The 19388-nt window shown below is 39.6% G+C and overlaps 1 long non-coding RNA gene across 1 annotated transcript; it reads left to right on the forward strand.

Annotated features, from left to right (window-relative positions):
• The first annotated feature begins 15176 nt into the window (after positions 1 to 15176).
• On the forward strand, positions 15177 to 18444 carry LOC116407078. The gene is made up of 4 exons (XR_004220043.1): positions 15177 to 15298; positions 15990 to 16162; positions 16282 to 16414; positions 16773 to 18444. It is a non-coding gene; the product is annotated as an uncharacterized LOC116407078 (long non-coding RNA).
• Positions 18445 to 19388: the final 944 nt, after the last annotated feature.

The raw sequence follows: 19388 nt of genomic DNA on the forward strand, positions 1-19388 counted from the left end.
CTGTACCATCTAATCAGCATGAGCAAAGAGATTGTGAGCCAATCAGTCAATAAAGAATTATCATTTTATTTTAAGACCCACTGGCACCCAAGGTATTTGAGAGATTAAGTGTGTTATCTGTGTGTGAATGAAGTGTGGCTAACAGTTTCTCAACCAGTACAGTGAGGGCCCACCTGTGAGGAGAGAGTTGCATGTAAACTATGCTCAATTGGTAGCTGTGACTTGCCAAGCCAAGTTCAAGGTAATCCATCTGGGGGTTATTCAGCATGTAAGGTATCCCTTGTCCTGAATAGTTTTACATATATAAGTTCTTTTTTGGAAATATGGTAAAAAGAAATGCAAAGGAAAAGTTAACACAGAATAGAAATTGTTATTAGATACAAATCATTTCTGTATATGTACAAAGTCAATAGCCTCAATCCTTGTGAAAGTGCAGCCACTGGACACACAGATTTCGCCTCACAGAGTGGAAGATATTCAATTACCTCCTCTTCTCTGACCATAAAGCCTGCAAGAAAATAAATCTGACTGATTTTCTTCATTTCCCCTTTCTTTTGCTCTGTGATCATTTTGTGTAATGCTGCAGAACAAATGTATTAAATTACAAGTTCACTCTCTCCACTTCAGTGGAATTCACTTCCTAGTCTTGGGGCACGCTTAGCAGAATTAACCAAAGCCTGTGCTGGTTGGCGAATAATTGAGTTTTACATATCTACTGGAAGATTATTTTATTTTAATATGGTAATGTTATTTCCTGTCTGGGGGGTGTAGCCTTAGAAACATGAGGGACACTTCACTAACCCTATTAATGCATATCTTGTGTCTTTTAGAACCATCCCCAAATTTCTTGCCATCCTCAAACATAACTAAACAGAAATAAATTAATCTATTGAAAAATAGCCTTGTTTGTTTTTTGCACATTCTAGAGGTAAGTGAAAGACATAACAGTAAGATAATAAAATAACATAACAGACATTACAAGAGTAACTGATATCACTGATAACACTAGGGACCTATTATTGGTAGAGACCTTTGGTAGTACCATGTCTTAAGCAAGTAGATGTAGAAAAATAAATAGTCGTCTAACATAAAGGATTAAAATGTCCCTAGTAGTTTCTATACCACCCACAGGGAAGGGAGTTGCCGATGTGGTCGGGTATGTTGGAGAACACACTGTGGGTTTTTGAAGTGGGGCACATATTGCGGGTTTTCCAAGTGCCTTTTATTGGCCCACCCATTATCCAGCTCACCAAAACAATTTAGCCTCAGTACAACTGCCACGCCTAGCCTTGTAACAATGTTCTTTGTTCTGTTTAGAGGATTTCTACACCCAAAAACTATTTTTTACATAAAGAAAGAAAATTTAATTCTAATCAACTTTTCTACATATATTGATTAAAAGTTTTCAGTGGTTATTATTACATTTCATTTTATTAGGCAAAAAAACTATTTTTGGACAGAGACCATTTAAAAACACAGCAGAGGTTATTTACTTTTAGGTCAGCTTTATACAACGTGCAAATATCTGCAATTGGTCGTTTTTTTATACTTTGCACATTGCCTGCCTCTGGTTCAGATTTGCCGCAGGTTCTACACTTTGTTACAGAGTAAACATATCTGTGGCTTCCCTAATAAATACAGCTGTGATGGATGTATCTATCTATACTCTCTGTGAATTACTTTATTATATATTTTTAGTGTGTTTTAGTGTAACTCTGCCTTTAAGAGCTGCATATACTGTGCTGTTTTAATAAGGCTTCAGCAATTGCAAAACTGACCTTGTAGATAATAATTTTGCTTGCCTGTGTAATCCTACAGCTGGGCATCCAGTAAAGAAGATCAATCTTTTTATGTCCTCATCTTCCACATAGAGAACTGTCTGTAAGCAATAGATAAAGCATATGTGCGCAACTCTTTGATGGATTCCTCAAGATATGAGCCCCTATTCCTGAGTGACAGCTGAGGAGCTACATATTAACTCTTACATTGCAGGATTAAATCAGAAGTGTCTATTTTATACATTTTACAATGATGGGGTGTCGCCAGTTCTGCAAGGCTGTGTACTCGGTCCATTGTTCTCCTTCTATACTCTGCCTTTAAGAGATCTCATTAGCTTATTTGGATTTAAATATCCTCTGTATGCTGATATCCAAATATACTTATCAGCCCCTTTATTAAGAGCTGAAGCTGAGACTCACATTTCCGACTGCCTCCTAGCAATCTCCAAATGAATGAGGCAATGCCACCTCAATCGGAACCTAACAAAAATGGATTTATTTTACTAATCCAAAGAAACTTTCCACCTAAGGGCACCGGCACATGGGGAGATTAGTCACCCATGATAAATCTTCGCTACCACAGGCAAATGATCTCCCTGAAATGCCTTCCCACCGGCAACAATGTGAATCATCAGTGTGATTGCATAGGCCTCATGGGAAACTTTGGGCAACTTTAGAAAACAGAATTAAATTCCTCCATCTCTTCAGAAATTAACTCCAGCCTTGGAGCCAGGCCCAGACTGGCAAGATGTGGATCCAGGCAAATGCCAGAGGGGCTGCTGTAAGATGCCATAGAGAGTCAGTATTTAGAGGGATGGTGGGAGTCTGTATGGGTCTCTGTGTACTTCAAATGTCAGAGCCTATTTTGTACCCCAGGCCAGACCTGCTAGGAGCACTCGCATAGCACCTGAACTGGGAACTGGTACTTATATTGCACATAGTGTCACCCACTGTAATCTACAGCACCAAACACCCTCCTATTTGTCTTACTACTTATTGTCTCTGACAATAACCTCCTGGAACCCCTACAATGTGGTTGTAGACAACAACACTCCACTGAAACTGCTCTAACCCGACTAACAAATGACCTCTAAAGCCAAAAAACACTACTTGCTTCTAATACTTCTCGATCTCTCAGCTGCTTTTGACACTGTGGATCACCCTCTTCTCCTCCAGACTCTCCGCTCTCTTGGCCTTCGTGACACTGCCTTATCCTGGTTTTCCTCTTATCTCTCAGATTGTTCCTTCAGTGTCTCTTACAATGGTGAATCGTCTTCTCCCCTGCATCTTTCTGTCGGGGTTCCTCAAGGCTCTGTCCTGGGCCCCTTACTATTTTCTCTCTATACCTCCTCACTTGGCAAATTAATCAATTCTTTTGGCTTTCAGTACCACCTCTATGCTGACGATACTCAGATCTATCTTTCCTCTCCTGATCTTAACCCAGAGCTTCTAACTCGTGTCTCTTCCTGCCTGTCCGCTACCTCCACTTGGATGTCCCAAAGTTTCCTTAAATTAAACCTCTCTAAGACTGATTTGGTTCTCTTTCCCCCATCCAACACCCACATTGTTCCCAAGGTATCTATAAAGGTTAACAATTCTACCATCACCCCATCTCCCCAGGCCCAGTGCCTTGGGGTTATCCTCGATTCTGCCCTGTCCTTCACTCCTCATATCCAGTCGCTTATCAAATCATGTCACTTTCACCTAAGAAATATTTCCAAAATACGATCATTTATCACCCAAGATGCTGCCAAAATTCTTATTCACTCTCTTATAATATCTCGCCTGGACTACTGTACATAATGGATACTGCTGCCCGGCTCATACACCTCTTCAACCGCTCCTCCTCTGCCATGCCACTCTGCCAATCCCTGCACTGGCTTCCCCTACCATCCAGGATAAAATTCACACTAATGACTCTCACATTCAAAGCAGTCCATAACTCTGCCCCACCCTCCATCTCTGAACTCATCTCTAGGTACCATCCAACCCGCTTGTTATTCTCCTCTACTGACCTGCTCCTCAACTCCTCTGTCATTCTCTCCTCACACATTCCCTCGCATTCAAGGCTTTGCAAGGGCTGCCCCCCTTCTCTGGAATTCGCTCCCACAATCTGTCAGACTTTCTCCCAATCTCTCTGCCTTCAAAAGATCTCTAAAAAAGCATTTATTTAGAGAAGCTTACCCTACTTTAGTTTAACATGACCTCAGTGTGCTGCTAAAAGCAATAAGCCACACCTCCCTTGTAGATTGTAAGCTCTTTTGGGCAGGGCTCTCTTCACCTCTTCACCCACTTACTGTACAGCGCTGCGGAATATGTTGGCGCTTTATAAATAAAGGTTAATAATAATAATAATACTATTGTTACCCTCCCATTTAGATTGAAAGCTCTATGGGTCAATGGCATCAATCTTCAGGTCTCTTTGACACTTGGAATCTGTGGCTCTGTGGAATCCTTAATGTAACTGTACTTTGTATTTATTTATTATTCTAATGACCACCAGTTTGTTGTATTAATTTATTGTTCTGCATACATAAGTAGCGCTATATAAACAAAAATATACATACATTAATAAAGACTGGTCTTAAAGCAACATCATAGTCTTTGTATGGTAGAGTACAGTAAAAAAAAACCTTGACACTGCTTGGCATTCAGTAGCTCTTTATGCATGAGAGGCAGAAGACATGTACCCCCTCTTACATAGTTACATAGGATTGAAAAAAGACCAGAGTCCATCAAGTTCAACCCTTCCAAGTAAACCCAGCACACACAACCTATACTTACCAATCTATATACTCACATACATAAACTATATATACAATCTAATGGTTGTGTGTGTGTCGTTGCACAATCTATACTATCACATACATAAGCTATATATACAATCTAAGTATAGGTTGTGTGTGTGTACTTACTGTAGACATTAGTATCCCAATAGCCTTGGATACTATGCTTGTTCAAAAACTCATCCAGGCCCCTCTTAAAGGCATTAACAGAATCTGTCATCACAACATCACTAGGAAGGGCATTCCCCAACCTCACTGCCCTCACCGTGAAAAACCACCTACACTACTTCAAATGGGAACTCCATTCCTCTAATCTAAAGGGGTGGCCTCTGGTGCGTTGATTGTTTTTATGGGAAAAAGGAACACCCCCAATCTGCTTATAATCCCCTCCAATGTATTTGTACAGAGTAATCATGTCCCCTTGCAAGCATCTCTTTTCCAGAGAAAACAACCCCAACAGTCTAACAACTTAGCTTAAATTTTCCATCCCCTTAACCAGTTTAGTTGCACGTCTCTGCACTCTCTCCAGCTCATTAATATCCTTCTTAAGGACTGGAGCCCAAAACTGCACCGCATACTCAAGGTGAGGCCTTACCAGGGACCTATAAAGGGGCAAAATTATGTTCTCATCCCTTGAGTCAATGCCCTTTTTTATACAAGACAGCACTTTATTTGCTTTAGTAGCCACAGAATGACACTGCCTGGCATTAGACAACTTGTTATCAACAAAAACCCCTAGATCCTTCTCCATTAAGGATACCCCCAACACACTACCATTCAGTAGATAGTTCGCGTTTATATTATTCCTACCAAAGTGCATAACTTTGCACTTGTTCACATTGAACCTCATTTTTCAGTTTGGTGCCCAGTTTTCCAATTTTGTCAAATCGCTCTGCAAAGCGGCAGCATCCTGCATGGAACTTATAGTTTTGCACAATTTTGTGTCATCAGTAAAAATAGAAACAGTACTCTCTATGCCCACCTCCAGGTTGATAATTAAAAAGTTAAAAAGCAAAGGACCAAGGACTGACCCCTGCGGTACTCCACTAACCACACTGGTCCAATTAGAAAATGTTCCATTTACCATCACTCTTTGTAATCTATCCTTCAGCCAGTTCTTTATCCAATTACAAATATTATGTTCTAGGCCAATATTCCTCAATTTGATCATTAACCTTCTGTGAGGTACTGTATGAAACGTTTTAGCAAAGTCCAAGTAGATGACATCAACTGCCATTCCAGCATCAAGGTTCCTGTTCATCTCCTCATAAAAGGCGACTAAATTAGTCTGGCAAGATCTGTTACGCATAAAACCGCGCTGGCACAAACTTATAGTATTGTGAACTGCAATGTATTCAAGTACCCTATCCCTTATTACCCCTTCCAAAAGCTTTCCTACTACTGATGTCAGACTAACAGGCCTATAGTTTTCAGGCTGAGAACGGGATCCCTTTTTAAAAAACGGCACCACATTAGCAATTCGCCAGTCTCTCGGCACCATGCCAGACCTCAACGAATCCTGAAAAATTAAGTGAAGAGGCTTGGCAATCACAGTGCTAAGCTCGTTTAATATCCTAGGATGAATCCCATACAATCCTGGACCTTTGTTTACCTTTACATGCTTTATTTGCTTCCTTGTACCTGATGAAAGTTTCTGCTGTCCCAGCTAACGAATGCTTTCATTCAGCCGTAAAGGTTTTGCTTTGCGATGCCTCTCCTTGCTTACAAGGGGAATATACTGTTGTGTATACCTGCAAAGCAATGTTTTAAAGATGTTCCATTTTCCTTCTGTGTCTAACCCTATGAAAAGCCTTTCCCAGTTGACACATTGCAGAGATGCCCTTATACTGGCAAAGTCTGCACGTCTAAAATTGAGCGTTTTAGTTACTCCCTTATAGAGCTGTCCCTGCAGCAAGGAGACCATGTTGTGATAACTGTTCCCCAAATGCTCACCCACACAAATGTTTGAGATGAGTTCAGTATTATTAGATATTACCAGGTCCAAAAAAAGAGTCATTCCTAGTAGGTCCTTGAACCACCTGAAATAAAAAGTTGTCATTTAGCATATTTACAAACCTACTAGCTTTTTCTGATTTTGCCACCCCATTACTCCAGTCAATGGCCTCTACCCCCTCACCTATATGGGGTGGGTTATAGCATACACCAATGATCATTTTCTTTGTAACCTTTAGCCCTACTGAAATTTCTGCCCAAAGAGATTTGATATTTTCATTGGTAATGTCTTTACTACATGGCTTTAAAACTGTCAAGACAAACCCCTCCACCCTTTTTAAGTATGTAACCATTTAAATTCACAGCCCATTCGCATTTTTCATCCCACCAGGTCTCAGTGATACCAATTAAATCATAATTTTCAATACATGCAATAGCCTGCAGCTCCCTTAATTTACCCGACAAGCTTCGCGCATTAGCCAGCATGCAGTGGAGATTATTACTTCTCCCTCTAATATTAACATTAACTAACAGAGAGTCAGAGCTAATATTAGCCTGTTTCCCTTGTAACAACGGAAGCTCCTTTTCTGATAAACTATATGCCCCCCCTCACTGCTTCCCCACAACCCTTTGCTAGTTCCACTGCCCCAAAAGAAAAGTCAGCCCAGTGCTCTAGGAACCCAAACCCTTCCTTCCTACACCAAGACTTTAGCCACGCATTTAGCTCCCTAAACTTGCACGTGGCACCGGCAAAATTTCATTGGAGGACCTTTCCTTGATCTTAGAGCCTAGATCCCTGAACTCACTCTTTAAGGTCCTCCACCTACCATTCATTTTGTCATTAGTACCAATATGTACCAAGACAGCCAGGTCATGCCCAGCCCCTCCCAATAATTTGTCAACCCGATCAACCACATGCCGAACCCTGGCACCAGGAAGACAGCAAACTTTTCAGTTGCAGTGATCCGCTCGACAGATTAGTCTGTCCACTTTCGTAATGATTGAATCCCCTATAACCACCATCTGTTTAGGCCTAGCTCTGCTCTCCTCCCCACTACTACTAGAGAAACTGGCTGTTAGAGAGATCAGTCTCTAGAACCGCCAGTCCAAAATTCATGCTCCCATCTTCTTCACACAATTTGGCAAATCGTTGGGATGCGCAAACCCTGGCGCAGCCTCCCTCTTCCTTTTACCCACATTAGATTGTCTAACTGTCACCCAGCTTACTGCCTTATCATCCTTTCACTGCTCCCCTCCCCCCAAATTATCTGACCCCGCAAGCTCCTGCTCAGTGAGCAAGAGACTCCTTTCAAGATTGTCAATCGAACACAGTGTTGCCACTTGTTCCTCTAGGGCTCTAACGCAGGCCTCTAAAGTGGCAATTCGCTCACATCCACAACAGAGGTATGCACTTTGGAACTGTTGTTCCACAACCGCATACATGTGGCAGGCTGTGCACTGTGTCAGACCTTCAATGTTGCTGCAACTCATTCTCCCAGTTACAGAAAAATTTGAAATAAATTCAAACTTTGTACATTGTTTTAAACTCCTTTTGTTTGTAACTCCTGTGGTTTATAACTCCACTTACAGAGCACCCACTAACTCCTGTGATTTATAACTCCACTTACAGAGCTCCCACTTAAAGAGCACCAACCACCAGAGCATGCTCCACTGGAGTCCCAGTGGTTCTATTTATACTGTCTGTTCAGGTGCAACTAATCAAACCCCACTCACCTCAAACTGAGGGTAACTACAAAGGAATGCACCTTCTGGCAAACCTGCTGTAAGCCTTATAGTTCACCAAACTTTGTAATTTAGCACCAAAAACAGCAAATACTTTTGAAAAAATTAAACCCAACAGTTAAGCAACACAATGATTTTGAGTAAAGTAAATAAAATATACCTATCCCTTTTTTTTGTTGAATTGAAAAGGCAAGTTGTTTCAACCAGCCAGCAGCCTGTTCCCCAGACTTGTGTATCTGACTGAGCAGTAGAGGAAGCAGTCTGCAACAGGGGCTACAACAGGGGCTACAACTTGCTACCTGCCCTATGAAAGGTAGTAAGAGAAATTATTTCTATATAGTGTTTTTTCCTGTGGGACTCAAAGAGGTTTTTACAGCAAACAAGGCAGCAATTACAGGGGCACTGTAATAAAGACAGGGCCGGCCTTCCCCCTGATGCTGCACTGTGCACATAAATAGAAGATCACAGGCGCCCAGCGCAGCCATTTCCTCTGGCAGAAGTGCTCTGCGTATGAGCATTGAGGTGCATGCTTTTGTGTCCCGTAGTGCTCTTGCACTTCTGCCTGGGGAAATAATAAATGACCCCTACCTCTTCTTGGAATCAACCAAACCATACATTTTATTGTTACACTTAATATACTCCCTATATTTTCTACATCTCATCTACAGGTGTTCTTGTGACCTTTTTTTTATCACCCAGCCTTGTATTATTTCATACAGAGTATATTCAGATGACTCTAGTTCCACATCCTGACCTGACCCCACTCCCCTTAATAACAAACCGCCTAAAATTGCTTACTCATACTTTATCACTTTAATAGCCCTTTGTTGGTTAAGTGATAAATGTAGTTTAGTTCTGTAGTGTTATTTAGGGAAGGATATAAATGGTGTATTCACTGCTTGCCCTAACACTTAGGTTAGTGTCAGATGTGAAAATTTATCGTCACATTTAACAAAAATCAATTGTGGCGACAAATAGCCCAGAGAAGATGGCCAGCAAAGTCAATAAAAAGAGCCGTGACACACAAGCTGATAACAGCCACATGGAAGCCTCGGATATATGTTTAATGGGTAACAGCAAGGATATTTCTCTCTTGTCAGCCCTGTCCTATGTGATAAATAACAGGGAAGGTGGGTGGTGGGATTAGGCGCTTTAAGCGCATTAATGTGGCAGACCTTTTGTAGAATAGGATTTTTAAAAACAGACGTGTACAATGCTTAGAAAGACGAGCATCTTTGCCAGTAATTATGATAAAATGCTGGTTTTAACTTCAAACGGCAATGGAACCCAGTCACCTTGTCTGTGCAGCCAAATAACATCGATAACAAATGTTTATTATTAAGGAAATTCATGGATATCTTAATAAAAATGTGCCGTCAGTACCACTCAGCATATGAAACTCATTTTTACCTGTCAGACCCCATAAGAAAATCAGTTTCTCTTAATGTACAGAATAAGATTCCTGCCTGCCAGCTAACACATGACTGAGCCTGAACTGAATTTCCATTTCCCAGGATGGCAGGATAATATAAGGCCTAGGTATGTTAAGCAGTTAAATATATATTAGATTATGAAATACACTTTTAAAAGAGCAGAAATAAGGTTACATGACGTTCTGCGTTCTGCCTTATTGTATTGTCAATACTTCTGGCTATGACCAGCGGGAAGCATTGCGTATAAATCTTCTGCTGTGATCGATTCCCCGAGAATGTGCTTATATTTCAGTATTTAGTTTATGGCTTCTCCTTCTTCGACTAACTGATTCTACTTTTAATCCTGACTGTTTCATTATGTCCGCTCACATTAGTTTGACCTCTTCCTAATCGACTGTAAAGTAGCTTCGGGTTGTTAAAGTTTTATTTTCCCTCACTATTTTGCCCCCGCCTGCTTGTATGTATGACAGCTAAATTGCAGTACAGCACAGTTGCAGATTGAACAATGCAGGGCATGCGGTTTAGGGTTCTTGTGTTTTAAGGGAGATTCTGAAGGCAGGAAGAGCCATTTCTGTCATGCTGGATATTTCTGTTGGGGCGTGGGCTTCCCCATCTATATTTTATAAGGTTGGGCTTATAGGAGGATGCTTTCAACCGAGATCATGCAGGCATCTTAGCTGAAAGCTTCATTCTGTCAGCTTGCATTTGCACCACAAATAATGAGTCAGGAGTGCAGTATGTACAGACTATACTGAATATACCCTTTAAAGGCAAAATATGTGTCCTAAGGGCCTTTAAAGTAATTATTATCAAGAGAGCGACTGACTGGTTGAGTGGAACGACAGCTGTTCCCTTAATGCACTGCAAGACATAGGTACAGACAGCACAGGCTAAAATAAACTTACCAGCAACATCCCTTAATGCAGACAATACATCACTGCGTAAATTCCCCCATAGTCATGCACCCTTTCTTTTTCATAATCAACAACATTATTGATATTGTTCATAACTATGAATTGGACTATACCATTCAGCATGTTTGATGCTATATAAATAAATAACACCGATAGATATGTGCATTGGAAATGTTTTGTATAAAGTGAGCCCTGGCTCTGCAACTACTGTTTGGGTATATACAATATATATATATATATTCAGCTAGAGCTGCATGGCATTATACTGTAGACCCTAAATTGTTTAAGCTGGAGCCTTTATTCCCTTAAATGGGATCAAAGCCCAGAATTAAGTATTTTCAAATTTTAATTTTTGTCGAAAATCCTCCAAACTTTCATCTTTTAATATATATGCCCCGGTGCTCCGACATTTTAAGGCAAACATGAAATCTGGTTCCCCTCCACCTTTATACATTTATGCACTGCTGATAAAAAAAAATGATTTAATATATTTAAATAAATTACATGTTAAGTTAAGACATTTTGGTTGAATTAAAGAATACGCTCGGAGAAGTGGTGAAATGTTTTAAGGATTACTTAGAAAGTTGCTTTAGGTTTATCACTATTACATACTGTGTATCAGAATCTGGATGAATAAAAACCTCCATGGACTTGTCTTTAAGAAGTATCTTACCTTTAAATCCCAGCTCACAGTCCATGCTTAATTTACCAGTAATCTTTTTTTTTTTTCTATCCCTTTTGCTTCCATCAACTTCTCTTCATCTGCCATTTTCTCCAATGTCTATATTTATGTGTCATTTTCTTTCCCACAGATGCCATTCTGTTCCCCTTTACCTACTTCCCTTTTGGTATTCTCTCCTCCACCTTCCTTCTCTCTATAGCTTTTCTTTTTCTATTTGGTGTGCCTTTTTTCTGTCCTACAACCTCTTCTCAACGCTACCCAAAGGTTATTTTCTCCTTCATTTCAGATATCAGCAAGTGCTATATTTTTCATTCATTATCTGTCACTGTACAAAGGCAATTTCCCAATGTTCCTCTCTTGTTTCATTTTGACAGCCTCTCTGCCTCACCTTTTGCAGCATGCCACACTCCTTCAGTATAACAATAGAAATTATAACTTTGAACTCCAGACTGGACACTGTTCAGTGAGAGAGTGTGCAATTCTGATATAGGACACACAGCCAATACACTACAGTGTATCCTTTGTAGAAATCTCTTGCTGAACATTGACTTTGTCTTGAGTCCAATGGTAATATTTCTTTAGGGATAAACAAGAACAGCAAGCTACTTCGGTACACGAAGCATGCTGTTGTCAAAGTACAATTTGAAAGTAAATTGTGTCTCTAGAGGCTGACCCACAAATGAGTGCTACACTGGTCAAGTGCCCAAGACAAAAGTCACATTTTCCTACCCATAGTCCAAGCGTAGATGCAAGGCATTGTGAAAAACTGAGTTTGGCTGGAGGTGAACTGACTCCTGCTACATTGTTCCAAGATTTTTTTTATAATTATGTCTTTATTGTTTTTCCATAACATACATGGTTAATTGTTGTTTTTTTGTCACATTTCCCAGATATATGTAAAATGCTACAATATTGAATAAAGGACAGAGTTGCACAAATGTAAATATGGTAAGTAACAAAGTAACATATCGGGTAAGTAGGTGAGTGACTCCTGGTGGATTCAGCCCATTTGCATTTTCAGGAGATAATGGTATATATTGATAGCAACCTGGTTTCTGATGACCCCTGTGGGGCTCAGTTTGTAGCGATCTTTCATCATATGAGAGGGTAAGCATGTAGTTTTGCATTTCTATGATAAGCGGGTTGTTTCATGGGAGTTCTATATTGTACCAGGTGGTATTGTGGAGAGAGTATATTGGGTGGCTCTAGAAAGAGAGGCAATGTAGGAGGACCAATGTAAAAATTTGGCTGTGTTTTGTTTCATTGTCTCTAACCAATCCATGTTAAAAATATAATGTAGTTTTTGTTTGACCAGATAAATGTTAATTTGGATATGTGTGGTTTTTTTGGGGAGAATAGAGAGGTCTGTCCCTAATAGATTTTTGATGTTGCTGAGGCCTTGTAGTTGCCAGGAGGAAAGGGTAGAGTTGCGTAAACCAGTTGGGAATGTAGTGTTTCCAACCCATGATTGGTATACTGAATAAAAAGGGAGGGAGAGTTTAAGTTTATGCAGGATTGAGCACCATGCCATGCCACAAGGGGTGTTCTCAAATAGTAATGGGATCTCCTTGAGGGGTACTGTATGTGAAGAAGGTAGTTAAAAGATAGTCTGGCTGCTGGGAATTGGTCTAGTTCTATTGTTACATAGTTACATAGTTACATAGTTACATAGGGTTGAAAAAAGACCAGTGTCCATCAAGTTCAACCCATCCAAGTAAACCCAGCACACCTAACCCACACCTACCAATCTATACACTCACATACATAAACTATAAATACAACCACTAGTACTAACTGTAGATATTAGTATCACAATAGCCTTGGATATTCTGATTGATCAAGAACTCATCCAGGCCCCTCTTAAAGGCATTAACAGAATCTGCCATTACCACATCACTAGGAAGGGCATTCCACAACCTCACTGCCCTCACCGTGAAAAACCACCTACGCTGCTTCAAATGGAAGCTCCTTTCCTCTAATCTAAAGGGGTGACCTCTGGTGCGTTGATTGTTTTTATGGGAAAAAAGAACATCCCCCAACTGCCTATAATCCCCTCTAATGTACTTGTACAGAGTAATCATGTCCCCTCGCAAGCGCCTCTTTTCCAGAGAAAACAACCCCAACCTCGACAGTCTCACCTCATAGCTTAAATCTTCCATCCCCTTAACCAGTTTAGTTGCACGTCTCTGCACTCTCTCCAGCTCATTAATATCCCTCTTAAGGACTGGAGCCCAAAACTGCACTGCATACTCAAGGTGAGGCCTTACCAGGGACCTATAAAGGGGCAAAATTATGTTCTCATCCCTTGAGTCAATGCCCTTTTTTATACAAGACAGCACTTTATTTGCTTTAGTAGCCACAGAATGACACTGCCTGGCATTAGACAACTTGTTATCAACAAAAACCCCTAGATCCTTCTCCATTAAGGAAACCCCCAACACACTACCATTCAGTAGATAGTTTGCGTTTATATTATTTCTACCAAAGTGCATAACTTTGCACTTATCAACATTGAACCTCATTTTCCAGTCTGCTGCCCAGTTTTCTAATTTTGTCAAATCGCTCTGCAAAGCAGCAGCATCCTGCATGGAACTTATAGTTTTGCACAATTTAGTGTCATCAGCAAAAATAGAAACAGTACTCTCTATGCCCACCTCCAGGTCATTAATAAACAAGTTAAAAAGCAAAGGCCCAAGGACTGACCCCTGCGGTACTCCACTAACCACACTGGTCCAATTAGAAAATGTTCCATTTACAACCACTCTTTGTACTCTATCCTTCAGCCAGTTCTCTATCCAATTACAAATATTATGTTCTAGGCCAATATTCCTCAATTTGATTATTAACCTTCTGTGAGGTACTGTATCAAACGCTTTAGCAAAGTCCAAGTAGATGACATCAACTGCCATTCCAGCATCAAGGTTCCTACTCACCTCCTCATAAAAGGCAACTAAATTAGTCTGGCAAGATCTGTTACGCATAAAACCATGCTGGCACAAACTAATAGTATTGTGAACTGCAATGTATTCAAGTACCCTATCCCTTATTACCCCTTCCAAAAGTTTTCCTACTACTGATATTGTGGTGTATTCTATTCCATAGCGAATCGCCTGTATATCTAGAAAGAGCTACTTCGTTATATGTTCCAAGAATTTTAAAAGTCAGAACTAGGTATATAGAGAGGAACACTGAAATGCTATTACATTTACTCTTTCAAACCATTAGACCCTTCAAAATGTTCAATATATAAAATAAAGTTGTTAAGAACATAAGTTCATATATCTTTCGTTAGGCAAAAATCTATCACTGTAAAGCATTTGGGTTATGCACTGAGCATACATTTGTTGTTGAATGTTAATTCATACTACTTCAGCCTTTTCAACCCAATAAAGGTGGTCTAAAGTAAAGACAAATGGGTGGGTGGTTGAAAGATGTTAATGGGAAGTGTTCAGGGATAATCCAGCCTATTTTAAGAATTCTCTCATCAAGCTATCTGCTAATGCAACTACTGCCATCTTGTGTCCTGAAGCCTGACCTCTATTTGCTACCATATATAATTGCTATGACCTATGCTGTGCCTTAATCTGAGGCATTACTGTTGCACTCATTGTGACTTGGCTCTGCAGGGAGACTTAACCTGCTTTAAAGAAAGAAACCCATCAGCAATAATACTTGGGTGCAACTTAAATGTAGAGATGTATTACCAATTCCGTGTGTCTAGTGCTGTCCAGTGTACAATTGTCACAGGGATGTGGCTGGAAGTAATGGTCAGACTAAATGCTTTCTGGTGGAAATGAATCAATATCTACGCATAGTGCCAGTTTATAATGCTCATATTGATATAGAAGATTTGTGTTAGGTTTGCAATGCCTCAAGCCTATTTATGTTCCCTTAGATTTAAATTGGAGCTGTGCTTCGTCTCTCTCCTCAGTTGGTAAAAGAACATCTTGTGTGTGAGAAAGATGCTGAGTATCATCTTCAGACATATCCGCTTGCTACTAATTCTTTGGTAAGCCTGCTCCTTTTATTTTCTTAATGAATGCACACACAGACCTTGCACAGCTTCATTCAAGAACCCTCTCAAACACCTTTTTAATCTACAAGAACCAAATCAGACGAATAAGAGAGACAAAGGATGGAAGCATCAGTCACACAGTCATGTCCTGAAGGAAACTGAAGCTTGTGTAAAGCCAGAATATAGCACCAGACCATAAGCAATGAGTCTACACTAATTAAATTGCTGCAATGAACAAATGAGCTGATGATATAATGAGGCACCTACATTTTATTCTCTGTCATCAACTCAACATCTGGTTTAAGATTAATTGTTTTCCAATCGAAATGAGGTCAAACTTTGTACAGATAGTGGCTAGGTTGTAATAAATCTCAGAACCCCAACGTTGCAGTGCCACCTACCAATTCTCTGTCCTCCCATAGACATAACATACACTCATTCTAATACAACTACATTGGCACAAACTTAATGACTTGTTGTTTGTTACCAGTCATTAGCACAGCATATATTATCAGATCCGTAAGTTGGAATCATACAGTCAGTTAATTGTTGAGTTCATATAAAAGCCAAGGAAACTTGTGAGCCAGCTTGCTATAGAACAGAATAAACAGAAACACCAGAAACTAGTAATACCAAATTCAGCTCATGACAGTATCTTCATCTGTTTTACTTACTGTCCACTAAGTGAATGGAGGCTGCAAAACACGGGAGAGAGGATTATTCCTGCTTTCTGCACAAACTGACCTCCAACTGGATTCCACCTACATCTGCCTTCCACCTGGACACATGAGAGCTTAAATGCTGACTGCCCTTCCATCTTCCTAAGCCACTGTCTAAAACTCTTTTTCTGCATAGATTGTGAGTAAAGGGTTGAACTTGCTTAACTGTTATCTTTTTTTCAAGCCAAATTAACTATGTAACTATGTAAATTAAGGGGTCAGGTCTGTCTGTTTACTGCCATTTCCATTTTCTTTCAGCTGTCAGCTTTCCGCCCCGTGATATCCGACAACACTCAAAATGAGATCAAACAATACCATTTAGCAGCTAGGCTATGACCCTAATTTGCTTCATTATGATACATTAGCTATCTGACTATCAGGAGGATATTAGGTAACAAATATAAACACAATTTCAGTGTATAAATGTGAATTTTTATGTGGAGCTCTGTATATTGGTTGTGGGGCCCTTATTCGCTAGACTTAAAGCCCAATTTGAATTTTCACTCTGGATAAGAATAATAGGAGGATGTTTTATAACAAATATGTAAATTATGTATAATGTTTCAGTAGATATATTTTACTGTTGGGTTTCATAACTTCTACTCACAGTGATGGCTATATGGCATTCGCTTGGTCTCCATATCCTTGTTGTGACCTGGGAATATTTTTCCTGGTGTTTATTTTGTACGCCCTATCCATAGATCAGTCAGTTTTATATTATATAATTACATGCTGTCTGTCTTTTCTAGCCTAGACCTGTGACTTGGCTTTTTATGCTAATCCATTGTGGGAGAGCTGATTCAGAAGCACTTAATCTGGCCTTATATTGATATTGAAGCTACCGATTCGAGTCCTTTAAATCAATTTGGCAGCTCAGCTGTATGGGGCCCCCAACGATTCTCCAACTGGATATCTGGCTGAAAATCATCCCACCATTGTAATTTGATTGTTTGCAAGCAAGTGCAAGGAGATTATTAAAAATATGTAGTGTTCTTTTTAGGTTCCAATATCCTATATGCATCTTTATTGTGATAAGTTTGTCCAACAATGGCTGTTTTTTTGGCTGCTTTTAAAAAAGCTCTTTAAGGTGCAAGGTATAATTTTCCATTTTCAGACAAAGACAACCTGGGTGCACGTCATGTTTTTTGAAGGTTTTTAGTTGTAATTTTTAACAATAACAAAAAAGAATGAGAAAACTAGTAGTACAGTAGGTGGTAGTGGTTGCTGTGGGCAGCCTATGGCTAGGTAAGACTGTTTGTACAGTTCAAGTTGTGAATTCACCAATTTAATTAATCTGGATATGGATGGAGAAGAGGGGACCCATCGAATGGAGGGTCGCTGCTTTTTGGGGGTAAAAAAGAAGTGCACTTATTCATACATACCCAGCAAGCATGTGTAGAAGATGTGTTTAGGAGTTGAAATAATGAAAGTTCAACCAATACAAGTTTCACGATTTTTTGCCAAAATCTCTGGGTATCCAAATGACCACATTAAGGGGCGGATTTATTAAAATTCACCTATTCATTCCTATTGGATTTTTAAAAGTGTATTTTTCAGTGGGTGAAAGTTAAAAATCCCATAAGAATGAATACAACTTTGGTGAGTTGTTATTTATTAAGCTCCAAGCTCACATATTGATAAATCTGCCCCTAAATGTAGGAAGTCTGCCTCTGGAGTAATGCATCTGAGGCATCTGCAATGGTCAGCCCTACCCATAGTATTTAGTTTCAGTGGCATCAGATAGATTTAATGGATAATTTTAAAATAAATTAATTTGTCTCTATTACTGATGAGAGGGTGGTATATATTATCTTCTACTTCATCCTAGTCATTAGGTGGATTCCACTGGTCTCCCACTTGAGTTTAACTCTGGGTTCTTATTTGTTAGTAGTTAAGTAGGTGGAAGCCTTAGAAAGCAGTTTATGGTTCCTTGCAATGGTAATTATAGATTCCATATTAATGTACTGTATGTTAGGAAGCCTACCTGAAAATTGTGTGGCATAGAGATGGTACATTTGAATTGGTTTAAAGACTTCTCCATAAGGTGTTGGAGCCGTTTTTGAAAGCAGATTTATCAAAGTGTGAAGTTAGTGCTCACCACAGAAAAATTCACCCACCTTCTATTCATTACTTTGGGATTTTTAAAGGTGTATTTATCAAATAGCATTTGATAAATGCTCTTCTAAAAACTCCATAAGAATGAATCAAAAGTGTGTGAATTTTTCTGTGGTAAGCTCTAATTTCACACTTACATAACAACATAAACTCGTAAAGTCATTATTGGTATCTCTTCCTCTTTAGTTTTGGCCTTGCACATTGTATCCATCTCTGTATAGAAATGTTCCAAATATTACACCACCAGAATTTGCAGTTTTATAACCTTTATGCCTCTAAAGTGGGACATAAGCCAGATTACACCAATACAAAGAAAGAGTCGTTTCTTCCCTAACAATTCCTCCTTTAATAGTTTACTGTCTGCGCACGTTTTGGTTTCAACCACTGGTTACATTTGACAGTAAAAAGAACATCATTTATTTAATATTACCTGTTTTGCACGTTCTGGGCTTTCAGCTAACACAGCAAGAGACTACGCAATGTTCATTGTGTACCTACCATAGGCAATTGTACATGTTAAATTAAGGCATTTCCCAGATTCAGTTTTGATTTGATGACATTGCTAATTGTTGTTCTCAGATTCTTGTCACTGTAAAACATTTTTACAGCAGCACACAGTGCCTTGTGCAAAGTGTCTGCCGGAAGGATAATATGAGAGAAGATGCGGAACTAATTCATCTAATTTGTCTTGAGTTAATTCCAGAAAAGACACAGAGCACCTTCAATGTTACACATTTTATTGGTGAGGTCCATGGAATGTGACTGAAGAGGGGGCACAATTCAAACCTTTTATTGGAGAGGTTTATGATGAAGGCTGTAGCAGGCAGAAAGTGTATATAAAGATGAGAGCAGCAACTATGACAGCATTACATAAAATAGATGAAAAGAGGCTCCCAGGATAAAGGATCCATTAGAAGAATGCAGTTAGAAACTTTCTTATAATCCCTTATACATAAGAGTCTGGAACATCTAGGACATGGACCATGAATCCTTCTCCAGAGATGTAGTGCCCCATTTTCCAGTACTGATAAAAAAAAAAGATTGTAACCTTATAAATGAAACACTCCTCTCTAACACTGCCTCTCTTGATAATACACCCTCATGCTTCAGTTGAAAGTCTTAAAAGCAATGTGTTCTTTCCATCAAAGACCTGCCGTTTATATTTATTGCACAAGCTAAATTAAAAGCTAAAACATCCAATGAACATCTGTCATTGCCTTGGCCCACTGACCTGAATGCCAGGTGTTACG

This window comes from Xenopus tropicalis, chromosome 8, assembly GCF_000004195.4.
Source record: "Xenopus tropicalis strain Nigerian chromosome 8, UCB_Xtro_10.0, whole genome shotgun sequence".
Taxonomy (NCBI): domain Eukaryota; kingdom Metazoa; phylum Chordata; class Amphibia; order Anura; family Pipidae; genus Xenopus; species Xenopus tropicalis.